This window comes from Meriones unguiculatus, chromosome 1, assembly GCF_030254825.1.
Source record: "Meriones unguiculatus strain TT.TT164.6M chromosome 1, Bangor_MerUng_6.1, whole genome shotgun sequence".
In the NCBI taxonomy this organism is placed as follows: domain Eukaryota; kingdom Metazoa; phylum Chordata; class Mammalia; order Rodentia; family Muridae; genus Meriones; species Meriones unguiculatus.
The window spans coordinates 85257759-85270771 of NC_083349.1; positions in this window are offsets into that span (position 1 = coordinate 85257759).

Consider the following 13013-nt stretch of genomic DNA (forward strand, 5'->3'; position numbering starts at 1 on the left):
AGAAGCCATCCTATATACCAAAGACAAAAAGGCTGAGAAAGAAATTAGGGAAACAACACCCTTCACAATAGACACTAATAACATAAAGTACCTTGGTGTGACTCTAACCAAGCAAGTGAAAGACCTGTTTGAGAAAAACTTCAAGTCTCTGAAGAAAGAAATCGAAGAAGATATCAGAAGATGGAAAGATCTCCCGTGTTCATGGATTGGTGGGATTAACATTGTGAAAATGGACATACTGCCAAAAGCCATCTACAGATTGAATGCAATTCCCATCAAAATAGCAACTCAATTCTTTACAGACCTTGAAAAAAAGATTCTCAGCTTCATATAGAGAAACAAAAAGCCCAGAATCTCCAAAACGATCCTGTACAACAACAGATCATCTGGAGGTATCTCCCTCCCTGATCTCAAGCTGTACTACAGGGCAACAGTAATAAAAACTGCATGGTATTGGCATAGAAACAGAAAGGAGGATCAATGGAACCGCATAGAAGACCCAGAAATAAATCCACACACCTATGAATACTCAATATTTGACAAAGAAACCAAATCCATTCAATGGAAAAAAGACAGCATCTTCAAGAAATGGTGCTGGACCAACTAGATGTCTACATGCAGAAAAATGAAAATAGATCCATATTTATCACGCTGCACAAAACTAAAGTCAAAGTGGATCAAGGATCTCAACATAAAACCAGATACCCTAAATCAATTGGAAAAAAAAGTGGGGAACAGCCTAGAACTCATTGGCACAGGAGACAACTTCCTGAACAGAACACCAACAGCACAGGCTCTAAGAGCAACAATCAATAAATGGGACCTCATGAAACTGAAAAGTTTCTGTAAAGCAAAGGATACTGTCATCAAAACAAAACGACTACCTACAGATTGGGAAAGAATCTTCACTAACCCTTTATCTGACAGAGGACTAATATCCAGTATATACAAGGAACTAAAGAAGCTGAAAAGCAGCAAACCAAGTAATCCAATTAAAAAATGGGGAACAGAGCTAAACAGAGAATTCTCGACAGAGGAATATCAAATGGCAGAAAAACACTTAAAGAAATGCTCATCCTCATTAGCCATCAGGGAAATGCAAATCAAAAGTACCCTGAGATATCACCTTACACCCATCAGAATGGCCAAGATGAAAAACTCAAGCGACAACACATGCTGGAGAGGTTGTGGAGAAAGGGGAACCCTCCTCCACTGCTGGTGGGAATGTAAACTGGTACAACCACTCTGGAAAGCTATCTGGCGTTTTCTAAGACAATTAGGAATAGTGCTTCCTCAAGACCCAGCTATACCACTCCTAGGTATATACCCAAAGTTCGTTCAAGTACACAAAAGGGATACTTGCTCAACCATGTTCATAGCAGCTTTATTTGTAATAGCCAGAACCTGGAAATAACCCAGATGTCCATCAACGGAAGAATGGGTACAGAAATTGTGGTATTTTTACACAATGGAATACTACTCAGCAGTCAAAAAGGAGGAAATCATGAAATTTGCAGGCAAATGGTGGGATCTAGAAAAGATCATTCTGAGTGAAATATCCCAGAAGGAGAAAGACAAACATGGGATATACTCACTTATATAGACCTTTAAGATATGATAAACATAATGAAATCTATACACCTAAAAAGATAATCAATTGGGCGGACATGGGGTAAGATGATCAATCCTCGTTTAGAAAGACAGATGGGATGTGCATTGAACGTATGACAGGAGTCTACTGAGCGCATCTGAAAGACTAACTAGCAGTGTTTTCAAAGCAAAGACTCATGACCAAACCTTTGGCAGAGTACAGGGAATCATAAGAAAGAAGGGGAGTTAGTCTGATGGGGAAAGGATAGGAGCTCCACAAGGACCAAATATATCTGGGCACAGGGTTTTTTCTGAGACTGACATTCAACCAAGGACCATGTATGGATATAACCTAGAACCTCCACTCAGTTGTAGCCTGTGGTAGCTCAGTAACCAATTGGTTTCCCAAAGTGAGGGGAACAAGGACTATTTCTAACAGGAACTCAATGACTGGCTCTTTGGTCTCCCCACCCCTGAAGGGAGGAGCAGTCCTGTTAGGCCACAGAGGAGGGCTTTGCAGCCAGTCCTGAAGATACCTGATAAAACAGGATAAGATGAATGGGGAGGAGGTCCCCCCTATCAGTGGACTTGGAAAGGGGCACGGTGGAGATGAGGGAGGGAGGGAGGGACTGGGAGGGAGGATCGGGATACCGCTGGGATACAGAGTTAATAAAATGTAACTGATAAAAATAATAATAAAAAAATTATAAAATCAATTCCTAGTTGTTTATGAAAATGCAATGCTAATTAGATTTTTGGTTGTATTAATTCTTCATTTGGTGATATGCACACAGATACACATATATAAACACACATGCACAAATTAACTTTATCTTAAACCATTTCAGGTAACTTGCAGCTGCAACCAGCACCTTCAAATGCTTTAACACAGATCTCCAAAGACTAGTCACAGTCAGCATAAACAGCAACAGCACTGTCACACAAATTAAAGTGATTACATACTGATATGTAGTTCATCATCAAATTTCCTACTATCACCATAAACATGATTTTTAGAAGACTTTTAAAACACACCATTTAGTTAAAATCCTACGTGATAGTTGGTAGTTAATTTTTTAGATTAGGCTTATAATTGTAAAAATCGTAAAATGATGACTGATTATTTTTATTCATATTATACATGCCTTCTACATTAATTTCCTGTGTTAACAAGTACTATATACTTGCTTTAAGGTAGAGAAATATTCATTTATTCTCTGAAAATATTATATGTGTATACAATATATTGTTTTTAATTTTATCCACCTCACTGCCTTCCTCTCACTCCACCTGGGACCCAGCAACTACTATTCCTCCTCCTTGATGTCCTTTTTGTATTATTATTTATTTAATTTTAATTTTATTTTTATTAATTAGAGTTTATTCACTTTGAATCCCAGCTGTAGCCCCCTTCACGACCCTCTCCCAATCATCCTCCCTCCCTCTTCTTCTCCTATACCCTTCCCCCAGTCTAAAGATAGAGAGGTCCTCCTCATCTTTCATCTGACCTAGCCTATCAGGTCTCATCAGGACTGGCTGCATTGTCTTCTTCTGTGGACTGGTAAGGCTGCTCTCCTTTCAGGTAAAGGAGATCAAAGTGCCAGGCCATGAGTTCATGTCAAAGACAGTCCCTGTTCCTATTATTGGGGAACCCTCTTGGACACTGAGCTGCCATGGGCTACTTCTGTGCAGCGGTGCCGGGGTTCTAAGTTATCTCCATGCATCGTCCTTGTTTGCAGTACATGTCTCAGAAAAGACCCCAGTGCCCAGATTTTTGGTTCTGTTGCTCTCCTTGTGGAGCTCCTCTCCCTCCAGGTTTTTCTAACTCCCCCTTCTTTCATAAGATTCCCTGCACTCTACCCAGCAGAGTATCAAAATATATGTATTATTATTTTTAATGCTATCACACTGAGTTCAACTCTTGTTGAATTATGTGAGGATGGCTGTGGGGCCATCCACTAAGGCATGGAAAACTTACTGGTGGTCATATTCTCAACAAAAAATGACTGTCTCCCTCCATAGCAATCAACTACCAATAGCGCCTCACAAAAATCTCTTCCATCCATCCTAGAATTCTGATTTGTTTGTTTATTTATTTTTTGGTCTTCTGCTTATTGCATACAAGCAACCACAGTTGTGAGAAAATGAAAATGTGTGCATCACTATGTCATGTCCAGAAGAAAATAAAGTGCTCTTTATCCTTTAGCTCTTACATTCTTTCTGTTCATTCCTCTATGATGTTCTCTGAGCTTTAGATAGGGTGGAGTTGATATTGATCTCACATCCAAGCCAACGCATTCACAGTCACTTATTCTCATACTTTGCCTTGTTATGGGTCTCTGTGTTAACTCCTACTAGAGCTCCTGGTCTCTCCAGGTCATAATAACTCCCCTTTCTTTCATATGATTCCTTGTACTCTGCCCAAGGTTTGGTTATGAGTATCAGTATCTCCTTTGATACACTACTAGGTAGAGTCTTTCAGAGGCCCTCAGTGATAGGCTCCTGTCCTGTTTCTTGTTTTCTCCTACAACCAAAATCCATCCCATTTGTCTTTCTATATGAGGGTTGATCTCACATAGAGATCAACCAGGGTCCTCTTTCTTGTTTATCTTCTTTGGGTGTACAGATTTCAGTAAGTTTATCCTATTTTTGAGGTCTAGTATCGAATTATATGTGAGTAAATACTGTGTGTGTCTTTCTCCTTCTGAGATACCTCACTCAGAATGATCTTTTCTAGATCCCACCATTTGCCTGCAAGTTTCATGATTTCCTTGTTTGTAATTGCTGAGTAGTATTCCATTGTGTAAAAGTACTACAGTTTCTGTATCCATTCCTCTGTTAATGGATATGTGGGTTGTTTCCAGGTTCTGGCTATTATGAATGAAGCAGCTACAAACATGGTTGAGCAAATTTCTTTGTTGAATATTTGAGCAAATTTTGGATATACACCTAGGAGTGGTATAGCTGGGTATTGAGGAAGCGCTATTCCTAGTTGTCTGAGAAAGCGCCAGATTGATTTCCAAAGTGATTTTACAAGTTTACATACCCACCAACAATGAAGGAGGGTTCCCTTTTCTCCACAACCGCTACAACATGTGTGGTCATTTGAGTTATTGATTTTGGCCATTTTGATGGGTGTAAGGTGAAATCTCAGAGTCGTTTTGATTTGCATCTCTCTATTGGCTATAAACATGTTGAGCATTGCTTTAAATGTTTTTCTGCCATTAAATAATCCTCTACGGAGAATTCTTTATTTAGCTCTGTACCCCAGCTTCATATGGAGAAATAAAAAACCAAGAATCTCCAAAATGATCCTGTACAACAACAGATCATCTGGAGGAATCTCCATATACGGCTTCAAGCTGTACTACAGAGCAATAGTAATAAAAACTGCATGGCATTGGCATAGAAACAGAAAGGAGGATCAATGGAACCGAATAAAAGACCTAGAAATAAACCCACTCACCTATGAATACTTGAGTTTTGACAAAGTAGCCAAAGCCATTCAATGGAAAAAAGACAGCATCTTCAACAAATGGTGCTGGTCCAACTGGATGTCTACATGCAGAAAAATGAAAATAGATCCATATTTATCACCCTGCACAAAACTAAAGTCCAACTGGATCAAAGACCTCAACATAAAATCAGATACTCTAAATCGGTTAGAAGTAAAAAGTGGGGAAGAGCCCAGAACTCATTGGCACAGGAGACAACTTCCTGAACAGAACACCACCAGCACAGGCTCTAAGAGCAACAATCAATAAATGGGACATCATGAAATTGAAAAGCTTCTGTAAAGCAAAAGACACTGTCATCAGAACAAAATGACAGCCTACAGACTGGGAAAGGATCTTCACCAACCCTATATCTGACAGAGGCCTGATATCCAACATATATAAAGAACTAAAATTAAAAGGCAATAAATCAAGTAATCCAATTAAAAATGGGGCACAGAGTTAAACAGAGAATTCTCTGTAGAGGAATATAAAATGGCAGAGAAACACTTAACGAAATGCTCAATATTCTTAGCCATCAGGTAGATGCAAATCAAAACAACCCTGAGATTTCACCTTACACACATCAGAATGGCTAAGATGAATAACTCAAGTGACAACACATACTGAAGAGGATGTAGAGAAAGGGGAACCCTCCTCCATTGCTGGTGGGAATGTAAACTAGTACAACCACTTTGGAAGTCAATCTGGCACTTTTTCAGACCATTAGAAATAGTACTCCTCAAGATCCAGCTATACCACTCCTAGCCATATGCCCCAAATTTACTCAAGTACACAAAAAGGACATTTGCTCAACCATGTTTGTAGCAGCTTTATTTGTAATATCCAGAACCTGGAAACAACCCAGCTGTCCCTCAACGGAGGAATGGATACAGAAATTGTGGTATTTTTACATAGTGGAATACTACTCAGCAATCAAAAACTAGGAAATAACCCAGAAATAAACCCACACACTTATGGACACCTGATCTTTGACAAAGACACCAAAACCATACAATGGAAAAAAGATAACATCTTCAACAAATGGTGCTGGTCCAACTGGAGGTCTACATGTAGAAAAATGAAAATAGATGCATACTTATCACCCTGCACAAAACTGAAGTCCAAGTGGATCAAAGACCTCAACATAAAACCTGACACATTAAATCTGCGTGAAAAAAAAGTGGGGAATACCCTAGAACTCATTGGTACAGGGGACAACTTCCTGAACAGAACACGAACAGCACAGGCTCTAAGAGCAAAAATCAATAAATGGGACCTCAAGGAACTGAAAAGCTTCTGCAAAGCAAAGGACACCATCATCAAAACAAAGCGACTGCCTACAGATTGGGAAAGAATCTTCACCAACCCTTTATCTGATAGAGGACTCATATCCAGTATATATAAAGAACTAAAGAAGCTGAAAAGCAGCAAACCAAGTAATCCACTTAAAAATGGGGAATACAGCTAAACAGAGAATTCTCAACGAGGAATATCGAATGGAATAGAAGCACTTAAAGAAATGCTCAACCTCATTAGCCATTAAAGAAATGCAAATCAAAACAACCCTGAGATTTCACCTTACACCCATCAGAATGGCCAAGATCAAAAACTCAAGTGATAACACATGCTGGAGAGGTTGTGGAGAAAGGGGAACCCTTCTCCACTGCTGGTGGGAATGTAAACTTGTACAACCACTCTGGAAATCAATCTGGCACTTTCTCAGACAACTAGGAATAGCGCTTCCTCAAGATCCAGCCATACCACTCCTGGGCATATATCCAAAAGAGGCTCAAGTACACAAAAAGGACATTTGCTCAACCATGTTTGTAGCAGCTTTATTTGTAATAGCCAGAAGCTGGAAACAACCCAGATGACCCTCAACTGAAGAATGGATGCAGAAATTGTGGTACATCTATACAATAGAATATTACTCAGCAATGAAAAATAAGGAAATCATGAAATTTGCAGGTAAATGATGGGACCTGGAAAGGATCATCCTGAGTGAGTTGTCCCAGAAGCAAAAAGACACACATGGTAAATACTCACTCATATAGACATACAACATAGGACAAACCCAATAAAATCTGTGCATGTAAAGAAACTAAGCACAAGAGAGGACCCTACCTAAAACGTTCAATCCCCATCTTGAAAGTCAAAGAGGATGGACATCAGAAAAAGAAGAAAACAGGAAACAACCTAGGAACCTACCACAGAGGGCCTCTGAAAGCCTCTTCCCTACACACTATCAAAGCAGATGCTGAGCCTGATGGTCAACTGTTGGGCAGAGTGAATGGAATTTTATGTAAGAACTGGGAAATAGTAAGAGCTGGAGAGGACAGGGCCTCCACAAAGAGAGCAACAGAACAAGAAAATTTGAACACAGGGAACTTCCCAGAGACTCATACTCCAACCAAGGACTATTCATGGAGATAACCTAGAACCCCTGCACAGATGTAGCCCATGGCAGCTCAGTCTCCAAGTGGGTTACATAGTAATGTGAAGAGGGACTGCCTCTGACATAATCTGACTGGCCTGCTCATTGATCACCTCCCCCTGGGGGCGAGCAGCCTTACCAGGCCATAGTAGAGGACAATGCAGCCACTTTTGATGTGAACTGTTGTACTAAGATCAGAAAGGAGAGGCGAACCTCCCTTATCAGTGGACTTGGGGAGTGGCATGCATGCCGAAAGGAGAGGGAGGGTGGGATTGAGAGGGGAGGAGGGAGGGGCTTATGGGGGGATGCAGAATGAATAAAGTGTAATTGATGAAAAATTAAAAAAAAGAAAAAAAAAGAAAAGATAATTTAAGAACCTTAAATGACTTTCAAAAGTGGAGGAAAACATGGAGTTAGTCAATTTACATGGAGCATGTCTCGCCCCTGGGGGCAATGGTCTCCTGAACCTACTCAGATCTTGGACACCACCACTGCCAGTTCTAGAAGTGATGCAGGATGTTCCAACGAGGGGGTTAAGGCTTCTCATAATATTTCCTATAAGTCCACACCTGTTTGTTTATAACCCCCATTTTTATTAATTGTTAGCCAGATAGAGCCAAGTAATTGTGGTAATGATACTTGCTTTTTTGCCCAATGTCGGGATGCTAGTGAATTTAGGTATGCCCTGGTTACTTGCATGCCTCGCTGGGTGCCTGTGCCTGTTGATGCACCTCATGCTATGACTCTCTTCAGACAGAAAAGGGATCTTGGAATTACAGCCACCATTGTTACTGCCATCTCATTGGCGGCTGTTGGAGCTACCACTGCGGCATTAGCCATGAGTCATACTATGCAGACTGTTCAGTCCCTAAATAATCTTTTAGCCAATGTAGCTCATGCTTTAGATGTACAAAAAGGAATTAATGGTCAACAAAAAGGAGACTTGATGGTGTTCAATCAGAGGATTGACCTCGTGCAGGAGCAAATTGATACCCTATGGCAAATCGCTCAACTTGGCTGTCAATGGAAGTATGCTGGACTTTGTGTCACTAGCATATGATATGAGAATTTTTCCCATGCTGCAAATCTGTCTAAACAATTGTCTACCTATATTTTAGGTAATTGGACTGAAGAATTCTATACTATGATGGAGCACCTGAGGGTGGCCATTGTTATGGTAAATTCTACCAGAGTGGACACAGGACTAGCCACAGGATTATCAACATGGATTGCTGCAGCCATGAATCATCTGAAGGAATGGACGGGCATGGGAACGTTAGCAGGCCTTCTGGTGTTGGTCTCCTTGGTTTGCCTGTGGTGTATACACAAGATTAGAGTCTCACAACAGCGTAATGCAGCCATGATCATTCAGGCCTTTACAGCCATTGAAGCAGGACAGTCTCCCCAAGCATGGTTGGCTACCATAAAAAGCTAAAATGTTACGCTCAGGATGTGAGGCTAAGCACTGCCCTCAGGGTCAGCCGCTTTTGACCCAGAGAAGAGCATGTCTGATTGCATGCGGGTTGATGCCCCAGGTCCCGCCTCTGACAAAAAGGTATCGGATGGATCTGATGCTCTTTGGGTGGATGACACCTAAATGAACATCGGTACAAAGTCCCAATTTATTTCTAATATCAGAAATCAGACCTCTACTCTTGCCTGATGCGTCTAAAACAAAAAGGGGGAACTGTAGAGAGCTGTGTAATGCCGTGCCCTAAAGATGGAGCTGGTTTCCGCCTTCCACCTTCCTGATGGTGAGTGCTCTCTGTCACAAACAACTCCATATTTGGCTGAGGTCGGCAAGCTGGGGTTGGCTACCCAGAGGCTATTTTAAGCTGTGGGCTGGCTTTCCCCAGGGTCAGAAGATTGTTCAAGGTTCCTGAATAAAGTGCATTGAAAAGAACAAAAAAAAAAAATTAAAACTGCTGTTTGCTAGGTAAATTTAAAATAAAGACGTAAAGGATTGATATTGAGGGCTGGCCTGTATAGAGAGACATTTTATCAATGTTGAGCTTGGTTAATTTTGCTATAAGAACAAGGAAGTTCTCATTCAACATCAATCTATTGCTAATTATATAATGTATTTTGTTATCATTAATGTAATGAAATGGCATATATTAATATTTAATCTGTGTGTATAGACATAATAAAATTATCAAGTTAAAACTCTTTTTCACAAAAAAACAAAACAAAACAAAACAAAAAACTAGGAAATCATGAAATTGCAGGCCAATGGTGGTATCTAAAAAAGATCATTCTGAATGAGTTATCCCTGAAGGAGAAAGACACACATGGTATAAACTCACTCATATAGTCCTATAAGATATGATAAACATAATGAAATCTGTACACCTAAAGAAGATAAACAAGAAAGAGGACCCAGGGTAAGATGATCAATCCTCACTTAGAAAGACAAATGGGAGGTGCATTGGATGTAGGCAAAAACAAGTAACAAGACAGGAGCCTTCCACAGAGGGGCCCTGAAAGACTCTACCTAGCAATGTATCAAAGCAGATACTAAGACTCATAACCAAACTTTCGGCAGAGTCTAGGGAATCATATGAAAGAAGGGGGAGTTAGTATGACATGGAAAGGATAGGAGCTCCACAAGGACCAAATATATCTGTTCACAGGGCTCTTTTCTGAGACTGACACTCCACCAAGGACCATGTATGGATATAACCTAGAACCTGTGCTCGGACAAAGCCCGTGGCAACTCAGTAACCAATTGGTTTTCCATAGTAAGAGGAACAGGGACTATTTCTGACAGGAACTCAATGGTGGGCTCTTTGACATCCCCATCCCCCAAGGGAGGAGCAGTTCTGCTAGGCCACAGAGGAGGACATTGCAGCCGGTCTTGAAGATACCTGACAAAACAGTGTCAGATGAAAGGGGAGGAGGTCCTTCCTAATCAGTGTACTTGGAAAGGGACAGGGAGGAGATGAGGGAGGGATGGTTTGGAAGGGAATGAGGGAGCGGGATACAGCTGGGATACAGAGTTAATAAAATGTAACTAATAATAAAAAAAATAAAATAAAAAAGAAGAAAAAGTGTGGAAGAGACTAGAACTCATTGGCACAGGAGATAACTACCTGAACAGAACACCAACAGCACAGGTTCTAAGAGCAACAAATGGGACCTCATGAAACTGAAAAGCTTCTGTAAAGCAAAAGACACTGTTGTCAGAACCAAAGGACAGCCTACAGACTGGGAAAGGATCTTCACCAACCCTTTATCTGACAGAAGGATGATATCCAGAATATATAAAGAAGTAAAGAAGTTAAAAAGCAATAAATCAAACAATCCAATTGAAAAATGGGGTACAGAGCTAAGCAAAAGCATTCTTACGATTGTTTCCATTCACAATAACTAGTAAATGGGATCAACCTAGATGTTTATCAGTAGATGACCAAAAAATTAAAAAAAAAATGCTACATATACACAATGGAATATTTCTCTGATGTGAAGAAAAAAACAATCATGAAAGTCCTATGTAACTGGAAATAACTTGAAAAATTATACTTTATGATGTTACACTGACCTAGGAAGCATGCCATGTTCTATTCTATATCTGCCTCTTGCTTTTCTCACTGTCTCTCCCTCTTCTGTGACTCTTAGCTTTGAATCTTTTGCTTTCTTCATTTGACTTGGAGCATAGATGGAAGCCAGGAAAGAAGAAATAAGCCACTGGAAATAAATGGTATAGGTGAAGTGAAGAATAAAATATATGCAAGATAAAACAAAAAAGAACATGGAAAGTAGGAAGGAGATAAAAGAAGAAGAAGAAGGAGGAGGAGGAGGAGGAGGAGGAGGAGGAGGAGGAGGAGGAGGAGAAGGAGAAGAAGAATGCTTCATACATGACAGTGGTAGGGTATGGGGAAGGGTCTGAAGGGTTAGAAGGGTCTGAAGAATACTCAGGGAAAATAAAGGTTTTGAAAAAGCTATATGGGAACTTATGATCCTGTAACACATATAAAAATGTAATTAGAAAAGATTGTTGAATGTAGTTTGATAACAATGTTATTCATAGTGTTGTTTTTTGTTGGAGATAAAATGACCTTATAATATATTGACTATTCTTCTATGTTCAGTAATTGCTATGGGAAAACATATTTTATTCTTCAAGGATTTGCAACTTCATACAATATCACATTATTAGCTTATAACAATATAGATGATCTAGGTATTTTCTCCTTTGAGTAGAAAATTTAAAATACATGTAAAAGTTCTGTGCAATATTATTAAAAACTATATGTGATTATAACAATTTGGAAGTACACATATACAATTGAACAATATGGAAATCTAGTCCTGATATACACATGTATACTTGAATAGTCTGGAAATCCATTATTTCTGGCAGAATCAAGAAATAATACTATACCTTTCTAGTGGCACTAGGGAACAATATGAAAACAAATTTATTTTATTTTGTCATTTTCCTGAACAGGTTACCCACAGGGTATATAAGTGGTTGATTTTCTCTTTTACCATCCATCTAGGTTAACAACTAAAATATATTCAGGTACCACAAAAATAAATAGGTTATTTATGTTTCAGTTGTCAGATAGCAGGAGGGATTAAAGATAGGTAGGGATATTTCATACATATTTAATTTGTGATTGTAAAGAAGTCAAGTTTTCTTCTGCTTTTCTTTCCTGCTAGTTCTGCTGGGTTTCTACAATGTCAGCAATAAAGGCTTCAATATGCTTAGAATGCTTTCAGTGGAATCCCACAGGATCATATGGTCAAATCCAATGATGTTAATTTTCAAAGAGGATATTGTGGCAAATTGGTGATCCATAATATAGTAGGCCTTCACCATTTCTCTGTTGGTTTCCATTCCCAAGTCACAAGACACATGTAATAACAACATAAATGAGGACTAACTGACCTTTATCTTAAGATTGTTATTTTTTCTTATTATTTTTACATGTCTTTAATTTTTACCACTTCTGATAGATGACCACCAAAATTCTCTTTAACAAAAAAGTAAGAGTATATTAAAGCCACTTTAAATACTTTATTTTAATCAACAATAAATCAATTAGTGCTTTTTTCCTTTCTCACTTTCAATGTATACCAGATATCATGCATTTTATGACGTTTTCTCCTCCTCATTTCTAATATAAATCTGCCATTGTAATAACTATTAATTACAGAAAGCAAAAGTTGATAGATTATTAATATTTTTTATCAGATGTCAATCCATTAAAAAGAATGTTCACTTTTACAATAACAACTTTACCAAACCAAGAAAAATTCATTAGGTATCCATCAACAGTGGAAATGGACAGACCCAGATAAGGCTCCCTAGCAATTATCCCATGCAACTAAAAATGTATTAAGTAAAACCTTTTTAATTCATTCTTTTTTGGAGAGATAAGATGTCCTCTGTAACCAAAATTCAGTGAAAACTGAGTGTTCTGAACTCTGACTCTGAGACAGAGTACATAAGTTGGCTTTTGCTCTCCTTGAATCTTGAGCAAGTG